Source organism: Mus musculus, chromosome 11 (assembly GCF_000001635.26).
Source record: "Mus musculus strain C57BL/6J chromosome 11, GRCm38.p6 C57BL/6J".
Classification (NCBI taxonomy): domain Eukaryota; kingdom Metazoa; phylum Chordata; class Mammalia; order Rodentia; family Muridae; genus Mus; species Mus musculus.
In genome coordinates this window covers 34131373-34149680 of record NC_000077.6, presented here as the reverse complement: position 1 = coordinate 34149680, position 18308 = coordinate 34131373, and the positions used below count along the sequence as shown (strand labels likewise).

The window sequence follows — 18308 nt, the reverse complement described above, 5'->3', positions numbered from 1 at the left end:
ACTGATCAAATGTGCCTTCTGTTCCTCCACCCTTGAAGCCTAGCTCGGCACAAACCTGGCAGCCCAGTCATCTTTGCTTTGCCTTGGCAGCCAACTCAGCCCAGTCCCAGCAGTCGGGATTTGACAAGCTTGTGCTGCCCCCTTGAGGTCATCTGCTGCAGTTCTAAAGCCAGTTTCAGAAGATTGGCAAGTCTGGTCTAGAAGAAGCTGTTCAGAGGCTGAGAAAACCCTGCCACCTCTCACTGGCAAGTACTAGGAGCTCCCACATGGATGGCAAGAGGGTGCAAAATGGAGGTACAGCACATTGGGGTGGTCCAGCCATTCCCTGCAATTTCTATACATGCAAACCATAATGGTGACCTCCACACTCAGCCTTTAGAGGATCGGATGGCTACTTGACCAATAGCAGACAATGCACATATGTTTTATTGAGCACTTGTGAACAGGCAGTGTGTTTTAACACAACATCTCATTACATCTCTGTAAACACAAAATTCTGACAGGGTATGGTGGTGCACATCTTTAATCTCAGCACTTGGCAGAGGCAGAGGCAGAGGCAGAGGCAGAGGCAGAGGCAGAGGCAGAGGCAGAGGCAGAGGCAGAGGCAGAGGCAGAGGCAGAGGCAGAGGCAGAGGCAGAGGCAGAGGCAGAGGCAGAGGCAGAGGCAGAGGCAGAGGCAGAGGCAGAGGCAGAGGCAGAGGCAGAGGCAGAGGCAGAGGCAGAGGCAGAGGCAGCTCAAACTGCTCTGAGTTTGAAGCCAGCCTGGTCTGCAGACCTAGTCTCAAGACAGTCAGGACTATACAGAGAAACCCTACTCTGGAAAACAAAACCAACCAACAAGCAAAGTAAGTAACTTACTAACTTGGTGATGGAGACCCTCGCAGTGCCTTCATTTTTTACAAATAGGAAAACTGAACCTTAATCTCCCAAACCACACACCCATGAGGAGGAGAGCTATGCTGACAGCAGCTCCCTGAGCATCACCCACCACCATGTCCTTCCCCCCTGTGAGTTCAGTGTGCCTGCCGCTGTCACCACCACACCTTTATCCTATCTGTTTTCATCCGTTCTTCATTCTTCTTTGTCACCATTTGATTTGCATGACAGCTTCTTCAAGTCACTGCCAACAGCACTGACTTAGCATCAGGAAACTGCAGTCAATACACAGCGGACAAGGCACTTCTGATTAGACTATGAAGTGGGGAGCCGTGATCCACAGAGGCCTCCTGGGCTCCCAGATGCCAGTGTAAAATGGACCCTGAGTCACAGTCCTTTCTCAGACTAGCATAGATTCTGGGGTTGCATAACCAGGCAATTTGGGGCTTGTGGTCAAGAAAGCATCTGGGTACACGTGTCTGTGAGTTGTAAAAAATAACAGTTCTTAATCAGTGAACACCACTGACTTCAAACAATGGGAGCAATGCAGTAAAAGAGCACACATGATGCTATTTGAAGAGCTCAGTGAAGAAGACATTGCCTCCACAGACTGCTTCTAGAGATACATTCTCCTGCTGGGAACCCTGAACCCTGGAGGTAATGAATTGGGAATAGCTTTGTTGCCTGTTTCTGACAACACTTCCCGCTCTGTCTTTGAGCATACTGCAGAGTGAATGCCTCTGTTCTTGGAATCCAAGGGTCTAGTAAACTGTTCTAGCTGCCACCAGGTCTGGTCATAATGTCTAGAGAATTAATAGTAACAGTAAGTTCCTGGTATTGTGACATTCTCATATTTCAACCAGAAGCCACCGCCCCCACCCCCCACCCCCGCTCCTGGCCACACAGCATCACACACTGTGTCCGTGTCTGCCCACCCAGAGATCATCAAGGAACATGGGAAGCCAAGTGGAAGAAACTCATTTGTCCATCTACAGATAAGGGCCACTATTAGTGGACAGTGATAATGCCACTTAGACACTTGACACATAGAAGGCCTCCATGAGTCCTCTGTTGTTCCGTGATGGAGATAGGACCTCTCTGGAACTGGTTTTAACTGAACTACTTACTGGCTTACAATGGAACACTATCCCCTCCCTTCCATTACCTTGTGACTCATTTATCTCTGTCAAGGTTTAGTTCCCAGAAAAGGACCTGCTCTATGGCACCAGGGGTCACATGTGGAAATTGGGAACTCTATTTTATTCCCTAATGGGTCTCAAAATAGTTAAGTGTCAGCCCAGTGATACAAAAGCCATAGGCCTGTTCTAGTCGCCGAAGCAGACTTCCTTCATTCAGGAAAGGAACTGTCAGAGAAACTGGCCATTCCCTCACCTCAAGTTTTCCTGTGCTGGAAAACTTTAGGTGCCTTTCCAGTCCCAGTAAGGACCAAGAGAGAAGACATCTTAGAGAACTGTAGTTCAGCCATTACCTGACAGAGAAAGAAACTGAAGGTTTAGAGAGAAAGGGGGACAGAAGACATAGACCCTCACACGCCTGGGTTCATTTTATAACCCTGAGAGGATAGTATTGTCTCCATTCCACAAACAAGAAAGTCCAAGTTGCTAAGGCTGAAAGGATTTGCTGTCCTCACCAACCATACAGCCTCCCTGCTGGTCAGGAACGGCAGTGCATCTCCAGAAGGCATCAGTGATTCCTAAGGGCGTCAGACATGGGCAGGCTTCTCTGGCCAAAAGCATAACCTGGCAAGGGGTGGGCGAGCATGCTTTCTGTGTTCACAGCTGTTGAGCATGGGTTCAGGGAAGTCACATCATCACTGAAGATGAGTCACATAGCTTCCAAAGGCCACGCACGTGAAATATGGGGAATGAATCTCCTGAAGAAATGAAGGCTGTCTGAGGAACCAGGGGCAACTCCCAGCAGCCAATGAGAACAATGGTTCTTGGCAATCTAAGGGTTGGTCGCTCATGTGCACCTCATGAATGACTGGGATGGGGTGCTGAACTATTGAAGAGATGGAATGTTCCCTGTTTGGATATGGTGGTGGTTACACAAGTGTATAAGCTTTGTAAAGATTTGCTAGGACTCATCAAAACAGGGACTTTTCTTATACATAAATCATGCTACAATAAATTTCATTATTAATGGTGGCGCATGCCTTTAATCCCAGCACTCAGGAAGTAGAGGCAGACGGATTTCTGAGTTTGAGGCCAGCCTGGTCTACAGAGTGAGTTCCAGGACAGCCAGGGCTACACAGAGAAACCCTGTCTCAAAAAAAAATTTTAATATGAACATCATTACAACTATTGAATAAATAAATGCAAAACAATAATGGCTTGAATAAGAGCTATGAAGGACATTAGGATGTGTGAAGCTACCAAAGAGTTAGTCCAGTCAAACAGATTGAGAAAATCTTCACAAGGAAGCAACATTAATCTGAGGTTATAGCGCAGGCAGCCTGGACTAGTGGGCTTAGAAGACAGCGTGTGCTCAAGGGGTTCAGTTTGTGCTCAAGGGGTTCTGATGGAAATTACTGAAACTACAGAGATGGTGCCTAGAGAAACTGGTGCAAGGAATTCAATTTCAGGCTGTGTTGGTCCTGGGTAAGAGCCAGCACTTCTCCGGAGAGAATCTCAAGTCCACCAATGGCCAGAAGGAGATACAGTGACCCACAGTTAACACTGTGGAATCAGTACGCACCTCTTCCTTTTCCTGGCTGGAGAGTTCCTGAAGTTAGAGAAAGGTCTCTATAACCTGTGCATCCCCCAAAGAAATTAGCAGAACTAATGAGAAATGGATACAGAGAACTGTTCTCAGGGAAGGAAGGAAGGAAGGAAGGAAGGAAGGAAGGAAGGAAGGAAGGAAGGAAGGAAGGAAGGAAGGAAGGAAGGAATCCACCTCATATGGATCCAGTGTGTGTGTGTGTGTGTGTGTGTGTGTGTGTGTGTGTGTGTTTCGAGACAGGGTTTCTCTGTGTAGCCCTGGCTGTCCTGGAACTCACTTTGTAGACCAGGCTGGCCTTGAACTCAGAAATCCGTCTGCCTCTGCCTCCCAAGTGCTGGAATTAAAGGCGTGCGCCACCACCGCCCGGCTTCAGTGTGTTTTTCTAAAGCCATCTGATAAAGGAAAATATAGACTAATATAATCCTCCTCTCCCAACTGAAGTCATAGGGATCAAAGATGAGGGCCCTGCACCCCAAAATTATTCATTGTAACCTCTGTTCCTAAGCACACAAGAAGCTGCATGTGTGTGGACTCTACCTCTTGTTACTGCCGTAGTCCCCTAGCCTATAACATGTGATCTCCCTGGGCCTTCCCACTGCACGGTACCCTTTCTGCCTCAGGACTCCTGGAACTCAGTTGCGATGCAGGTCCCCATGTATCACTGCCCTGTTTCTGAAGCAGCTGAAAGCACCTGTGTCAGTCACATCTGCTGGTCACAGTGTACAGTGCCCTTGAAGACCCAGCTCCAGCCGCTGCTCTCCTGGACACCATTGAACCTTTTCTGCCCATCTGGCCTCATTAGACACTACCTGGCCTCCCATCTCTCTGAAGTACAGTCTTGGCCCCTGTTCCATTCTCCTGCACACCTTCCTTGTTCAGGAATGGTCTCTGTGTTCTTCTCCTTCACACCGATGTCTAGCACGTGGCAGGATGGCTTGTCAGTGGATGGAGGTAGATTTCTAAAGTCAATGATCCAAAGGACAGACACAAATCAATATCGATGTGGAATGATGTGAACACCTCTATGGAACGATGTGAACACCTATATGGATTTCCCCCCCTGATTTTATCTCTGAGCTCCCTCTTGCAGGATGGTGTCCTAGACTCCCAAGCTTACTTAGAGGATCTTTGCTTTGTTACAGATCCCTCGGTCTGTTCCCTATGCACAGCCATTTCCTGTCCTTTCCTTCTGCTCTTAGGTCATGACCTTCTGCACAGCAGGGCCTTTGCCTATGGCTCAAACCCACAGTGAGAAGTCAAACCAAGTGAGGCTCTGTCACTACAATGGGCTTCAGAAGGACTTTTCTGTACCAAGAGCCCCAGCAGCAGTGTAGACCGAGTCACAACATACAGAATAAAGCAAAAGGGCTGCCTTCCTGTCCTGTTCATTGTAGCAGATTAATTTATCTTTTGATCTTTGAATGAGAAGTTGCCTGTTCCTTCTGCAAGGCCATATGGCGAGGTTCAGAACACATTTCAGTTAGACACAGAAGGGAAATAGATTGCCTGCTGGGATCATAGCCACCAGCTCTGCAGTGAGCCAAAGGCAGCTCTGCACATCGGGGCCCTGGCTTGCTGTTGGTTGGTCATACGCACCTTTAACATGACATTTATCATATGACCCACACTGGAGATGGGCTTTGCTCAACCTTTAGCACAAGGCATCATTAGATCTTCACAATGACAGGATGACATCGCTTACATTCACAGAAAAGGCAGCTGAAGGGAGCAGGAATGGAGGGGAGCAGATGGGGTGACTTCGAAGTCACAGACACTGCTAAGTTTACTCTTAAGAAACTTTAGGGTGACACCTGTAATTTGTATGTCTCCCCAGCTAGACCGTGTCTGACCCCACTCATGGGCTGGTATCGTTTCCTCCTTAACGTTTCTTGCACCACACTACTCCCCAGGGTCAGCTGACCTGAACATCTGAGAAGCTCATAAAATAACAACCCAACCAATGGCCAGGAATGAGTCAAGGGGAGCCTGAAACATGGGCTGCTTAGCAATGGATCTCTTTCCCTTTCCACCTGTATTTTTAAAACCATGTCAAATAGGATGCCCAGTATAACAGTAAACACAAAAAAATGCCTAAAATTTAGGAACTATAAAGTCATGGGGAAAACCAGGCAAGGCAGCAAACACTGGTAATTCCATCATTCCAGAGGACAAGGCAGAAGGACCACTGTGAGTTTGAGACCAGCCAGGGCTATGTAGCATGCTCAAGACTGTTCTGGGATACATACTAATACCCTGTTTCTAAAAACAAAATAAACTAATACATAAAAATAAATTGTGATCCTATCACCCAAATGCATCACTTTGCTTTTATTCCCCTACAAAAATTGAGATCATTATTTATAAAATGTTTACAATGAAAATGGCATTTTGGAAATGGAAAAAAAATGTTGAAAAACGATGCAAGCTTTGTAGCCGTGAGTGTTAACATTTTGTCATGTGCTGGCCTGATTTCTCCACACTCAGCCCTGAGGAACCCTGACTGCAGGATCTGCTTGGCTGTTTTACCATAGTGTTGGTTGTGGAAAGGTGAGATTTACGGTTTGTTCTTAATGCACATTACTCCATCATGAGCCGAAACGGAACACATTTAACCACGTCCAAGCTGCTAGACATGTACGTTATTTAAAATCTGTCACACTCACAAAGAGCAGGAAAGAAAATACCTCTCCTCTGGCACCACCAAGGGAGTCTGTGGTCATCAGTTTTGGATAGAAGTCATTGGGGCAGCCCCGGTGTGGCTCTCAGACATCAAAATCTGGGCTTCATCCATTCACCATGACTGTGCTTCACAGCGCGTGTTGGAGCTGCCCAGGTATCTGAGAGCATCAGAGAGGAAATGATTGTGGCTTCCTCAGAACATCTCCAATACCTTCTCTCCAGTGTGGCTCTGATCCTTGTGGAAGGTGTGCAGAGATAGAAGAAAAGAAAATGTGCTCACACCGAAGAATTACGGCAGTTCAGAGGGGACAAAGGAGCAAGAGTAAAGAGTATTGTTTATGACAGTTTTTCTTCTGATTACATACATACCACACACACAAATATACTCAAACATACAAGAGTACACATACCTACATACACATACACAAACACACTACACACACATGTACATATACTCAAACCCACACAAAACATGCAGGCACACACACACACACACACACCAGCTTTCCCATTCTTACTCCAGAGACCCCGAAGTTTTCAGTGTATTCTTCCAGAACTAACTACTCTTACATATTCCCTTCTCTAACCATGTATCTAGTCTCTCTTTTCCTCTCCTCCCCTCTCCTCCCTTCAACTCTCCTCTTCTCCCATCTCTCTCTCTCTCCCTCTGAGTGTGTGTGTCTCCCCTCACTACTTCCTCCTTCTTTCCTTCCCTTCATTGTCCCCCATTTATGTGTTCGAAATGGCATCTTATACGTAGTCCGCATTGGAATGAATCTCACAAGTCTCCTGCCTTATCTTCTTGAGTTTTGTGATTACAGGCACGTGCCACCACACCTGGCCAGCTATCCACTTTCTGTCCACCCATGAAACTATCCATTTATCTATCCTTACTTTTTAAAATAAATATTTACTGCAGAACAGTTCAGAAGAGACTTGCAGAGTCACCAGGCCACCAACTGATTTTTACAACTTTAGACAAAAATGCTCTGCTACTCTCTGCCTGTCTCCTCCTAAAGAAAACTATGTCCATTCCATACACAGCTACATCTTAAACCATGAAGATTTAAACTCACTGGACACATCTATAGAACATTACTGTCCAGACCTGCTGTGGGGAAGGTTAGATAGAAGTTTCCTACCCTACTGAGGGGAGGCGGGGCAGGGTGACCCAGCCACCAGCAGCAATGTTCAGTCATGCCAGCACCCCACAGCCTGGTGAAGGGGACAGGATGATATTTCATAAACATTACCTCACGTGTTTTCTGGGAGATAAGCTGTTTGCTAAACTTTGTCAGAGGAGCGGGCTTGGGAGCGCCTTCCACGTGACCATCTCCAGGACAGCTGAGGCCTGCTTGGACCGGCTGTGGGGACCTCCAGCTTGGCTTGCCCAAAATACAGGAACTCAAAAATGGAGCTGCCTCTATTTAGTGTAAATAGAGGCAAATGATCTTGAAGGACAAAGGGGTCATGCTAGGAAAGGGACTGAGGCTTCTTCTGGTCAAGTGCTGGGGTCGGTAAGCACCTGAAAGCCTACCATACACACCAGGGAGCCTTCCCCTCCCATGTGGCACTAACCCGCTCTCCAGTTGCTCTCCATGATGGATTCACACAGGTCAGGGCCACCACATGGGAAGCTTGGTGTGGAGATGGGAGGGGAGGGGAGGTACCGCTCAGTGGGAGAGTGGAGCCTGAGCGACCCAAGCTGGTCTCTAGCTCTCTTACCTGCCACAGTCTTCCCTCTCTCAAGAACAAGGGTTCATGGTTGATTTGTAGTGCTACCTGGTGGTAATCATGAACTTTCCTTACTAGAGTGCCCCCTATCTCCAGGCCTACGCCTCTAATCAAGATGGCCTCTCTAGGGAGCCCAAAAGCACAAAGTCCCAGTCAGAGATGAGCAAAGGTGACCACTAGGTTATGTCCCAGACCTTCACTGGTTAGCCTGTATCCTGCTTTCTTTCTAATGATGGTTTCTGTTCATTAACAAATGCAGAAATGTTAAGCCAGCCATGCCAAAACTGTGAAAGATTCAAGACCTCAGTATCTAACACTTTGAACATAGCCCGCCCAACCAACATTTGCATGTGTATCATTCACTTAACGATGATATTAAAGGTCAGAGTTGGATGACTTCATGACGACCTGGCCCCAGCTGAATTTCTACCTTGTACTGTCTTGAAGACCAATCAGGAGAACTGAGCTCAGCGAGTTCTGAGGCCTGCAAGCGTCAAGGGGAGTCGCTGTGTGGACCCAAGGCTGCTTGGGAAACGTGAGCTCTGAGATGTTGGCTGAGTCAAAGGTGTAACTTCAGTGCTGATGCTGCCATGGGTAGAAACTGTCCGGGGGACCCGCTCCAGCCTGCATCTCTGGAAGAGCATGCTATCTATAGGAGTGAACAGGATCAAATGGCATATTTCACTGCAGTCAGTGAGCTGACTGGGCTTTGCCTGTCCCAGCTACAGTTTCCTCACCTGCAGTGCACAGATGATGATCCCAACCTTTGAAGCTTGGATGCAGAATAAAAGAGACAATGTGTGTGCAGAGCTTTAACCTGGTACCAGGCATGATGTCTGTACCTGCCCACAGGAGGAGACACTCCTGGAGAAATGGGGGCTATAAAAGGGAAACAGGAGGTGAAGGTTATGGCTGTCTACACCCCCTTACCACTTCTAAGAATAACCCCAAGAACCCTGAGCAAAGAAAATGAAATGGAGGGGAAGCTGGGAGAAGAAACTGTCTGTACTTTCCCTCCAACTCTATAACTCTGGAATGAGCAAGTCTCTTTCTTTGGCAGAATTAGACAAACAGGCTTGGGCCTAGAAACTAGGCCTGAAAGAGCAGCCTTCTCTGAGAGGCCTGTGCTTCTAGGCACTTGTTCTCCGGTGGGCGTCACCGACTCTGATCAGTAACAAGCTGGGGCAGACACTGCCTTTATAACTCTTGCATGTGTGGCTCTTTCTATGCACTTCCTTCCCATGGGATGTTACTTGTCCTATGTGAGTTCCTGGGCCTCTTTGAGTCCACAGTTATTTACGTATAAATTAAAGAAAATGATGTCTATTTAATATGACATCTATGGCCAACAGCGGTCTCAAACGTATAAACAACAGTGCTTACTGCAGCATACCTATATTAGAACTATATAAACTTTGCTGTTGTTTGTAGGCACTACGGTAAACACTATGCTATATAAATGCTTTATATTTATCAGAACAACCTGAAGGCACTGCCTATTTCAATTTCCACACCATAGCTCAAGAAATTGAGAAGGAAACAACACCCTAGGCCACTGCCAGCATCTGGTACGTCCAACCTGCAAAACTGGCCCTTTCATTTCCAAATTGTGTCCCCACTCTTTGGTGGCTTATTAATGATATCAAAGCAGGAGGCTGCCACCAGGAGTCACTTCCCTTTTCTCCTTAGGATCAATCACTATGACTGTGACATCAGCAGCCAGAAGACAGGTGGATAGCGCTGACCTTGGCTGTGCTGATCCAAGCTCCTCTAACAAGAGTTCCTTAGGAAGCAAGGATTTTAAATTAAAGACAGTTTGGACATTGTGACTGTCCCTGTCACCCATCACACTACCTGAGCCCATTGCCCCTGGGGTCTACTTTCTTCAAGTCCGTCCCCTTTCTGGTGTGCTCACCATGCCTGTGGCTACCCAAGTCGTCACCACGACTGGCTGCTGCTCATTTACTTAAAAATCCTGTTAATTGAAGAAGAAGGCTCTGTCACCCCCACCATCACAAGGCCCTTGTATTTGGCTTTCACATTCCCTGCTTCCTAATTCCATTCCTGGGGCTTAATTATGATTACACGGCTTTATTACATAGAGTTGATTTTAAGTAATGGCCCTAATTAAGAGTGAGTTTTAATTAAGCTTAATTCAGAGCCTGCCTCCGATTGCCAAGGATTTGCAGCCTAAGCGGAGAAAAGGCTCAGAACTCACGTGTGACACGATCTCAGTGCCGCGGCTGCTATCGCTGCATCACCCATCCCATCTGCACCTGCTCCATCCATTCCTGGCCCTTGGAGCACACAGCTTCAGCAGGCTGCAGGGGTGAACTAGACCCCACCTTCCAGAAGTAAGAGAACAGGAGCCCCTTGGCCTGAGGTGAGGAACTGAACCTTAAAGATACGAGGTCATTACATCACTGGCCCTGCTTAAAACCAAGGCTGCTGCTTTTCTCCCAACCATTCATAATACTTGTTACAAAGTGGGCAGACTCAGGAGGCCAGGCCTCACAGGAGTGAGGACGGGGGAGGATGACAGCATTCCTAGTCTCCGTGGCCATGGTCTTGGTTCAGTGTGATTTTTGAGGAAGCAGTAATGAACAGAGCGTAGCCAGCCTCACGTCCTGCCTTAGCCATTGCACCGAATCCTGGAGGAGCAGAGCACTGTGCCAGTGCATTCTTGCCCAACCAAAGACACCATAGAATGTGAGAGAAATACACCAATCTGTTTTTAAATAAAATTTCCTCCTACCTTTAAAACTGCCATAGAGTAATTATGGGTGGAGGGGAGGCTGGCATGTTTTACAAAGCAATTAAAGCCTAATACCTCCAAATCAGAAACCGGTACCCGTCTTTTCTCATGAGTGCAGATATAAGTTTACAAAACTGAGAATTTATCCTTCCTATGTTCAGAAGGACTGAAAATTGAAAAGACACTTTGTGGTGTCACTGCAGGGTGCAGTGTGAGGTAAAGCCTTGTCCAGATGTCACCTAAAATTAGCTCTCATTTGCTCAGTGCTGGAAATCATGGCTAAGACAGGGTAGCCAAAGGCTCCCAGCTCTCCCCAATGACCACCCTGTGCCATCATGTGGAGGATTCAATTCTACACAGAAATCCAACCCTCGCCCCCAACCCCTGCCATGGTCTCATGACCCCAAAGGAATGTGTGGACCTTCTTAGGATGTTTCAAGTGAGAATATAATAAAGTCAGCATATTCTCTAAGGCTTGCTGCGGGAGTTTGTCTGTAGGTAGTAGCTAGTACTGACCGTCCGTGCTGGATGCTGTTGTCACACTCAAATGTTGGTCAATGAAGTACCCACCTTGGAAAATCACCCACAGGAAAGCCAAGCTCTCAAAAAGAACATTTTGACTTTTTCTGGAGGAAATAGAAAATGAAATATAAAAGTCAATTATCTTGAAAGTAAGAGGGGCAACTTCACTCACAAATGCTGTACTTTATAGCTCAGTTGGAAAACAATCGTTCAAGTGTTTCCCGGGCTAAATTCAAAGGAAAGAAATTTAAAAAACAAGAAATCAAGTCTAAGCCTCCCTCTACCTATTCCTCTTATTGAGTCTTCCTTAGGCTGGGGGCGGGGGGGGGGGGAGACAAAGGACTTGAAACACAATAAACAAGTATTCTGTGCTAATCTAGCCACAAACCCTTCCCCTTAAAGCTGGGTATCAAGAAATTACTTTTGTTTACCCTAACCTATTGGCACAGACCCCACCATTCCTCGGGCCTTCTCCCAAAGATGATGTGGACACGTCTGCTCTTTTTCTCTAAGAATTTGAGGGTAAAGTTATCACCAACTCCTCCAGCTAAGCCTAAGGTGCTTCACTGTACCCACTCAATATCCTCTACCTTCTCCTCCACAGAAACTCCACAGGAAGGGCAGAGGGGACACAGCCTTCATCTAAATATGAAGAAGTTACAGAGCCTCATCTATACTAAATAATGCAAGCTTCACAATCGCCTCCATTACCGCCACTCACCCACTCTGGGCAATTTCATTCTGCTAGCTCAAGGCAAGATGTAGGAATGATTTTATGATCTCCACGGATGGCTTTCAGAGACAAATATTTTCTTCCGTCACCAATGACTACATTCAGAATTGCCTGGAGGTTGAATTTTTCTGCTGCAGATTATCTGCTGTGGAACTGTAGGCCTTGGTTCCCCTCATCTGTAAAATGGGGTAACACAGCACCTACCTTGCAGGATTGTGGTGAAGGTTTAATGAGATAATGCTTAGCACATGATGAGTGCTCAGTGGGCTGTCAATGGTTAAGGTCAACTCTGGCTCAAGCTTGTGCCATGGTTTATCAGCAGCTCCTGGGTTGGCTGATGCAAGAGAGAGGATCTTATTATGCTCAGAAAGGCCCACAGGAAGTGATGAGGACTCAGCTCTTCCACAAACGCCCAAGAGTCATTTGTGTGAGTTCTTGCTTTCCTGGGGAGCCAGCTAGCAGGGCTTGGGAGTAACGTAGCTCAGACCAGCTCCCGCTGGATATCAGGGTGATGGTGGCTCCCTGGAGAATCCTTGCTGGCTCCATGTGCACCTGCCCAAGCTTGCACGCCCGCACATGTGCCTTCTTCCTTACTGTGCATTGCCTCTTCACATCTAGGCACAGCCAGATCCCTGCAGTCCAGGCCAGAGACAAAAGCCATTGCTGATCCCTGAGTGAGGCCCAGTGCATTTCAACCTGAGGATTTATACCAAGCAGAAAGATCCACAGAATAGGAAAATGCAAATCAATTGTGGAATATAATATTATCATTGTCAACATAAAAGACTTTTATTTACTGCTCCTTAAAAGAAAATACCCCATGGTGCCATTTGTTTCAGGGAATGCAAAAAAGGTTTCAACAACTAACATGGCATGTTTCTGAGCAAAATATGCCCCATATGTGATGTTGGAGCGCAGATTGTCAGTGGCCACTTGTGTGTCTGTGTTCTTGCAAACAAACCCATGACCCAGAGTCACAGAAGGTCACTGCCAGCCTTCCTCTCTGAGCAATAGGCCATCTATTCCCACCCTCCACAAATGAGCCAGGCAATACTGTAAGACAGGACACAGGGTGTGCATATTTCAGGATAAGGTAACTGAGTAGCTGCTTGGTTTCAGGGACAATGGTGGAGCTCAAACATGTGAAGAGCTGACATAGCTCTGGGCAAAGGGTGGAAAGAAGTCCTCTAGAGCTGCAGTTCCCAGCCTGTGGGTCATGGCCCCTTAGGGAAACCTCCATCTCCACAATTATTTGCATTATTTCTCCTAACAGTGGCAAAATTACAGTTATGAAGTAGCAATAATTTTGAAATAATTTTGTGGTTGGGGGGGGTCACCACAACATGAGGAGCTGTATTCAAGGTCACAGCATTAGCAAGGGTGAAGATCAGTGTGCTCAGTTATACCCTTACAACAGTAGACTCACTTAAGTTCAAAATCATTTACCATTTTTTGTCTTCCACTGGGTACAGACCAAGGATGACACCACGACATTTGAGGAGTTGATTAATGCATGTTTTCTTTTCTCTTTCTTTCTTTCTTCTTTCTTTCTTTCTTTCTTTCTTTCTTTCTTTCTTTCTTTCTTTCTTTTTGAGTTTGGGGTTTTTTTAAATGAGTTTAACATGAAACATAACAGCAACCATTTTAGTTTTGAGTGGGACTGAGTCTAAATTTATAAGGCTTCAAACAATAATAATTACCTTAATGACACTTTATATAAAATAACATATATTCTACATGGTTCTCTCAATAGCCTTTGGAAATGTCCAAGTACAAGAGACCACTGATATCTGCAAGGGATTGGCCATATAAATCGCTGCAGATACCAAAATGCAAGGCTGTTCTAATTCCTAATATTAGATGGCATAGCATTTGCATGTATCTTATGGGCACCTTCTCATATAACTTCAATAATTTCTAACACCCATTACTATCAGGGGCTAGATATTTTGCTGATAATAACAAAAAAATACCTACACATGTTCAATGCAAGTATTCTCAAAATTTTTCCTTTCACTCTTGATTGTATTCGCAGATGTGAAGCCTAAAGATACAAAGGTCTGGAAGTATTACTACAGGCAATTTGCCCACGAGCAATCAGAGGCTCGAGGAAGGTGAGGTATAACCTGGCCTGTATGGGGAGAAGCTGAGATACGTACTTGTGTCTCTCTTGCTGCAGAGGTATCCATCCAGATCCCCCTGCTCCACCCCACCCCACTCTGGCTACACCACCTCACCCTGGCTATTCCACTCCACCCTGCCCCACCTTTGCAGGCAGCATCTTGTGGGCATCACACTGCACTCCCAGGGGAGAGGGATTCTCATACACTCGAGAAACTGATACTCAAGAGAGGAAAACCATTAACCATTGTCACTTGGACATGATGCAGTTTGACAGGAACCTGAAGCTCAAGCCCAGATTCTAGATCCTGTGAGAGCTCAGAGGCATTATAGTGTCATGCCTTGTATCCCTCCTTCATGTTACATGAGTGTATTGACTTCAAGCTTCCAAACCAGTAACCCCATTTCTTGCCCTCCCCCCATTCCTTTCTCTGTTTTCACTTGCAGCTCTTGTAAGCAAGGAGCACCTCCATGTGTTGCGATATGAAAATGGGCCCCTACAGACAGCTGATATCATATGCAGACCCCCCTGAAAGACTTCCTTGTGGAGGTGACATTGAACTGAGACCTGGCCCTGCACAGACCTGGTGACGAGTTCCGGGAGGGACCGTGCCAAGCCCCAAAGTGCCATGCTTTGGGTGGCCACTCACCCCAGAGTTTCCATGATGATACCAAGGTCACCCAGTCCAGACTCAAATTTCAATCAACAATGAATCATAACCACCCCAGGAGTCTAACAGCCCACACCCCAAACCTCCACCGAACCCACCACACCCACAATGACAGTTTATTTGACCAACACAGAGGAGATTATTCCAAAATATACTTGGTAAGAGGAAACATCCACAGGGAGGTGAGCTTCAGTTTCATCTTTAAACAGCTTTCGGCATTTGCTATGTGTTACTTGCACCTGCTGGAAGGGTTGGGCCTCTGCAGTTAACTCGCACAAACCCTGTTTTCCTTTGGATAATTCTGTGTGAACAGAATGGGGGACAGCTACTAAGAGGCTAGATGGAGTCAAGTGTCCTGGGTGCACACTCACCTTGCTCATGTAGTTTCCTTCAGCCCCAGGAGGAAGGCACCGGAAGCCCCACCTTAATAACCAGGGACATCAGGTCACTGAGAGGCAAAACAACATCCTTGAGACTACATAGCACTAAGTGAGAGAGAAGAATCTAGCCCTAGCTCACCAGTCACTTATCCATTAAGTAATCAAATGTATGGATCACTAAAAGGTTCCAGGTATGTTGCTAAAGGACTAGGGCAGCATGATCTTGTTGGATTATCAAGATGTTTTATTCTTGTTCTCATCCTGTCTCATAGCGCTCTTGCCTCGACTTCTTGTATTGCTAGCCCCATTTTGCAGATGAGAAAACTGAGACTAAGGGGGTGAAGCAGTTCACTTTGTCATTCGGCTCCTGTGGTAAAGCGAGGATTCAAACCAAGATAAGCCCAGTCTCTCTTCCTTTAAGTGACTCATGCCAAGAGAGGGAAAGATGGAGACATTCCACATTTAAGATTAGAAAGTAGGATAGCAGAATGTAAAGCCTGGCTCCAAGCCGGATCCTGGTCCCCAGGGAAACGCACTAATCAGCATTTACCTGACAGAAGTACAATTGTGAGCAGTAGGTTGCATTTTTTTTTTAAAAAAGCCATATCAATTTCAAATTTACACTGTGATTCAGGAAGGGAATGTATTGATCCCTTGGAAGCTCACACTGAAGTATTCATAGGTACGGGTGGTATTAACTGCAACTCTCCCTATTGTTAAGGGAAAATATCTGTGCCGTGCACACGTGCGTATGTGTATACAGAGAAAGAGCAGACGAGACGAAGTGTTCCAGAGGATGAATCTGGTGAGCACACTCATGCTTCTGAAGTCATTGCCCGGAACAACTGTATGAGGTAGGAGGACGGAAAGTTGGCAGTGTTGCCATGAGCTCATGGGAATTCCCTGAACCCTATTCCATGGATGGCTCATCTCACTCCTGGGTCATCCCCCCACACACACACACACCACCCCCGTTCTGCTTCTCTGAAGTTCTGCCACATCTAATTCATCCCTTCAGCTCTGCATGTCCAGTTTGTTAAACGCACACTGCCCTGAAAGCTATTCACCATTCCATTGCTCAGGAGCTACAGTGCAGAATGTCCATATTCACTCCTGGCTGAGACACTGTTTCTGGGTGAGCTTGTTCCACTGCAGAGAAGGGCATTGTGGAGTGAAGCAATGGAAGGTGAGAGGTGTGCGAGAGCAACACGGTGGACCAATTGCAGAGCCCGAAATGGTGAGGGCTAAGAGGAACCAGGGTACATTCCCAGAGGGGAAGAGAGGTTGCTTTCATACCAAGTCAGGAGAGGGCTGATCCCGAACCCAAGATGTGTATAAAGATGTATGTTTTTAAAAACTCCTCCTACTTGGTTATCATTTTCTCTGGAAAATAAATAAGCATTAACTAATAATAATAAGGTCGGAAGACATGACTCAGCAATTAAGAGCACTTACTGTTCTTACAGAGGGCCAAGTTCAGTTCCCAGAATCTACCTCAGGCAACTTGCAGCTCCCTGTAACTCCAGCTCCGGGGGATCCAAGGTCCTCCTCTATTCACACATGCACAGACCCCACACACAAACACGCAATTAAAAAGTAACTACAATCTTTAAACATGTTTTAATGAATGGCGATTACTGTTGCTAAAGCCAGTATCATCCAGGGCTTGCCTTTTAGATTAGCTTGCCACTCAGAGAAAAGTAGAAATAAGCAAAGCTGAAGTATAATACTAGAGAGCTACTCTAAGCACTAAAAGCTAAACATGATATCTGAATTGGGGGAGGTATTTTTTTCATGCAAAGAAGCATGTGACAAGTCACACTTGCCCAATGTCAGAAACAGGAAAAAAATCTGTGTGTTAATTAACAAAAATTAGAAATAATGATAATTTATAACACTTTGCAGTGATGCTTTTAGAGAAACTAGAAAAAAATTAAAAACAACCTCTGGAAACTTGTCATAGTGCTGCGTACCTGTAATTGAACTCTCAGAAGGTCAAACAGGGGGTTCAAGAGTTCAAAGCCAGCCTGTGCTATGTATTCAGTCTCAACAACAAAAAATCTGGGAAATAACACAAATACACAAAAATAAGGGAAAGACTAAATAAAGAGCAGCATACATATTGATTGAATATTAGAATAACAATTAGAAAACCTATACTTGTTATAGACTGACCTGTACCTATAATATTGAAACCCTAAGGTTGAAACCCTAACCCACCATCTCATGAGACAGTATCAGGCATGAGGGCATTAGTCAAGGCCAGATGAGATGGCGAATATGGAAGCATGGTCTGACACTCCCAGAGGTCAGACAGTGAGACAAGCAAGCTTCCTCAGAAGCAAACTGAGCAGCACGTTGAATTTGAACTTCCTGGCTTCCAGGTCAGGGACAAACGAGATTCTGTTGCTTAAACGACACAACTCATGCCACTTGTCTGGCGGTCCAAACAAACTAACATAATTCTCTCACCCAAAAACCTTAGGTGAGAAACAGTCTCAAAGCCAAAGTGTATTTGTGGTATTTTACAGCAACAGAAGGAGATGAAAAGTCCAGATTCACAATTCCACGCTGTGCCCACACTATTCTTATCAAGTCTGGGTGCTAGACATGGCAGAATGGCTTTTAGATGCATCATCACACCTAATGTTCCCAAAGGGGTGGATATAACCTCTATCCTTTGAGAGAGACTGAAAACAGAGTCAGGGGCCCAAGTCCCAGAAACGGGTTCGTGAAGCTCCAACTTGAACTGAGTCTTGTCCAAATCCACCTTGCTACGCGCTTCAGGTCTATGGACACTCAAAGCGGTGGACAGTTTGCCTCTGCAGCTGCAGAATAAATTTGTTGCTCATGGATACAAGCTGAGGCAGGCATGCCCCTAGCTGAGTGTGATGATTTCCTAAGCTCTCCTCCGTGCCCCTGGAGCAGCTCTCCTGCCCTGGGATGCTAACTTATTACTTGAGAAACATCTTCAGAAAGAGCTCGTTTTGTTTTCTGCCTTGGGAGAGCTAAGCTGACTCCTGAGCAGACATGGCGAACTTAGACATGGTTTGCAAGAGACCAGCGCTGTCTCTATCACTATCACATGTTCTGAC

The 18308-nt window shown here is 46.1% G+C and overlaps 1 long non-coding RNA gene across 17 annotated transcripts; it reads right to left on the bottom strand.

The window, feature by feature from the left end:
* Window positions 1-789: 789 nt before the first annotated feature.
* On the bottom strand, window positions 790-12736 carry Gm12121. 17 transcript variants are annotated; one of them, XR_872376.1, is made up of 5 exons: window positions 12030-12736; window positions 10250-11412; window positions 7551-8910; window positions 4428-6532; window positions 790-1679 (listed from the first exon to the last, which is right to left on the bottom strand). It is a non-coding gene; the product is annotated as a predicted gene 12121 (long non-coding RNA). The 17 variants fall into 17 exon arrangements; XR_872378.1 differs by lacking the exon at window positions 790-1679 and having other exon boundaries at window positions 3938-4577; window positions 6303-6532; XR_872372.1 differs by lacking the exon at window positions 790-1679 and adding an exon at window positions 9947-10006 and having other exon boundaries at window positions 5932-6532; window positions 7551-9814.
* Window positions 12737-18308: the final 5572 nt, after the last annotated feature.